General features: G+C 35.1%; 1 pseudogene; it reads right to left on the bottom strand.

The window, feature by feature from the left end:
* Positions 1 to 1,829: 1,829 nt before the first annotated feature.
* LOC101413451 (RAD51-associated protein 1 pseudogene) lies at positions 1,830 to 2,774 on the bottom strand (annotated as a pseudogene).
* Positions 2,775 to 3,295: the final 521 nt, after the last annotated feature.

Genomic DNA, 3,295 nt, shown 5'->3' with positions numbered 1-3,295 from the left:
ATTTAAAGTTACAGTGCCATTTAAATAATGTAATACCATGGCATGTCTCCAAGAAAAGTCATTTTGGTCTCAACTTACTGTTATCTATAATATATTTGTTTCTGTTATTGCTAAGAGCTGTAGGTTAAAGGAAGGTTTAAGAGATGAGACAAATATTCACTTAAAAATGTCCTTTTTGCATATGCTTATTAGTCCAAAATTCTCCAGATGGAGAGCCAGCTGAAAGTTCCTTAGAATGAAGTACTTGAGAATCTGACAGTCAGTGAATGAAAACAACTCCTGTTATCAAAATTACTGGGAAAAGACACACCTAATTTTTAAAAAATTTACTAATTTTTATGCCTTCCTAATGGGTTGACCCTTTTATCATTATAAATCCTTCTTTGTCTCTAATAATTTTTGTCTTAATGTCTTTGATGTTAGTACAGTCACTCCAGTTCTATTTTGATTACTGTTGCATTGAATATATTTTTCCATCCTTTTACTTTCAACATATTTGTGTTTTTTAATCTAAAGTGAGTCTTTTGTAGACAGCATATAGTTAGATCAGGTTTTTTAAAAATTTAATCCTCTTTGCTGATCTCTGCCTTTTGATTGGAGTACTTAGTTATTTACATTTAATGTAATTACTAATAAGGTGGGATTTACATTTGTTGTCTTGCTATCTCTTTTGCCTATATCTTATGTCTTTTTTGTTTCTATATTCTTCCATCACTGCCTTCTTTCATGTTAAATAGATATTTTCTGGTATACCTTTTTTTTTTTAAAGGCAAATGCTCACTTTAGTTGCAATTCTAAATTACTTCTTTTCACAGTAACAAAGATGTTTTCATATACCAGGAAGAACTGAGCTAAATATTATACATTTTTAATGGTTAAAATGATTTGAAAAAAAAATTTTTTAAGTGACTAGGAGCTGGTTGAAATTCTTAACATGAATATAAAATGTACATTACTATGTTTTTATTTATTCTGAGTTCAGATCTCAGCTTCCTGGAAAGCTCTATCACCTAATATCATAACAGGGATGACTAAGGATGTGCTGGCCACTCTTTAAAGCATTGGCTTAACATCAAGTAATTACTTTAAGAAATAACCCCCGCCCCCGCCACCAGTTTACATTTACACCAAAATGGCTAAAATTCCTTGCAAAGCTCTCATTTTATTATGAAATTTAGCCAATCTAGAACAGATGGATGCAGTGGTATCAAGGAAAAGGACATCTTGAAATGTTTTCACTTTTATTCAAAGTTTTGACAATGAAGGCTTTATAAAATGTCATGAAATCTATTTGCTACATAATAAGCATCTTTTTCTCAGTAGGAGACTCATGCCATAGTACAGCAACCTTTATAATAAGTAAAATGATTCTGAATTCTTATATAAAAATATTTGGCTAAAATTGAAACACCTTTGCAGTAAAACTGATACTGTAGTTTAAGTAGCTTATAAGATTTCAGAAATATCTCCTTAGTGAAAAAGTCTTGTTTCTCAGCCATAAATGAGACAAGTTAGAAAGGAACATCATGTTACTAGAAAAGAAGAGCATGTGATGTGTACTTCCTCTATGTCAAACTGACAACCATAACAATGACTTATTATACATAGGAAAAGATAGACTCTCTTCTTCAGAAGGAAATGACACTAGAAAATAATTCTTAAAAACCTCTTGTGCAATACAGAAAAGCTAGCTTTTCAGAGGACATAATCACAAAATGGGTAGAGATCATTTCTGTGACATCACATAGGATTCTTTTATATTACAATACTCTCCTCAAACTTAAGCACAACTCAAATATAAGCACACATATAAAACTGTGCTACCACACTCAGCTATTAGCAGCATTTGGATGCAAAGGTTTATCTCGTGCTAATCTGGACAAGCCAAGGTGGAGACTCTGACTTAGTCTCCTGCCAGTGAGTTGTTGTTGCTACTACTTCCAGATACCGCTTGAGGGACCCACTTAGGTCTCTTGCTTTCAGCTGAAGGGCTGCCTGTTTGTAATGGTTTCCTAATGCCCACTGAAGAAGATGACTTTTTTTTGGTGAGGACTGAGATTCCGATTTGACAGCAGCTGGCATAGAGTCAGTCTTCTGAAGTCACCAAAGCATTACATTTGGATTTAGGTTTCTTCTCTTTCTCTTCTATTAAGGATTTTACCTTCACTTCTTTTTAATTCCTTTAACTTTACTTTTTCTCATAGTGAATTCCTCATTGTTATCTTCACTCTCACCAAAATTAGAATCTTCACTAGTTGCAAAGCCTGGATCAGAATCATTAACACTATCACCATCACTGCCTTCCAAAAGAAAGTCCCTCTGTTGTACCGCTTTAGATGCTGCTTTTCATTTCACTTGAATGTCATGTAAGTCATCATCCTCAGCAATCTTATCCAAATCTAAGTAATTGCCCACTACACTTATTTATTGTTTCTCTTTCACAATTGCCTCATTTTTCAATGCTTTTATCTTAAGACGCCTGCACATCAATGGTACTGTTTGGAGTTTCCTTCACTGATAAAGCTGATGCAACTTTTATGTGTCTCTGGTAGAGCTTGTCATCTAAAGCCACCCTTTTTACTTAGGTTTTTTTTTTTTTCTTGCAGTGATATATCTTCTTTCTGAAGATTCTTCAATTTAGGTTTTGGTTTGTCTCATTTTAACTCCTTTTGTGTTATTTTAGGTTTCAGTTGAAGAAATAAAATCATCATCACTGCCAGGTTCTCAAACTATGAGTAATTGACTAGTTTTTTATGTCACACAGACTGGACCATGAATCTGCAGTTCTCAAGTTCTCACAGGCAGCGCTCTCTGGTATACCATTTTAATTCTCTTGTTTCTTTCATTGTGTGTGTGTGTGTGTGTGTATTTAATGATTTTTTTATCAGTTGTCCTGGGGATTGGAATTAACATCTGAGTTTAAAACAATCTAGTTTGGATTAATTGCAACTTAGTGTCTTTTGTATAAAAAAAAATTTACTCAAATATTGGCCCACTCCTTCCCCTTCTTTGTGAAATGAAGACAAGCTCTGAGTATGGAATTTTTCAGGAGGAGGCAGACAGGTCTGATAGTGACAGTTCTCTAGGAATGGGGCTTATGTGGCTCTCCAGTCCCATTCTGCCCTCTCCAGTGGCTGACTGGCTCCTGTTTTCCAGCTACTACAATTGCAGGCTCTTGGTTTTCTAGGTTACAGCAGAGCCAGGGGGTGGGGGTGGGGTGGGGTGGGGTGGAGGGGATGAGGGGATGGAAGGGAGGGGGGCTAGTAGGATAGGAAAGTTAAAATGACAGAAGCCT

Source organism: Dasypus novemcinctus, chromosome 5 (genome assembly GCF_030445035.2).
Source record: "Dasypus novemcinctus isolate mDasNov1 chromosome 5, mDasNov1.1.hap2, whole genome shotgun sequence".
NCBI classification, from domain to species: Eukaryota; Metazoa; Chordata; class Mammalia; order Cingulata; family Dasypodidae; genus Dasypus; species Dasypus novemcinctus.
The sequence above is the reverse complement of the archived record's forward strand: the minus strand, read 5'-3'. Positions and strand labels throughout refer to the sequence as shown.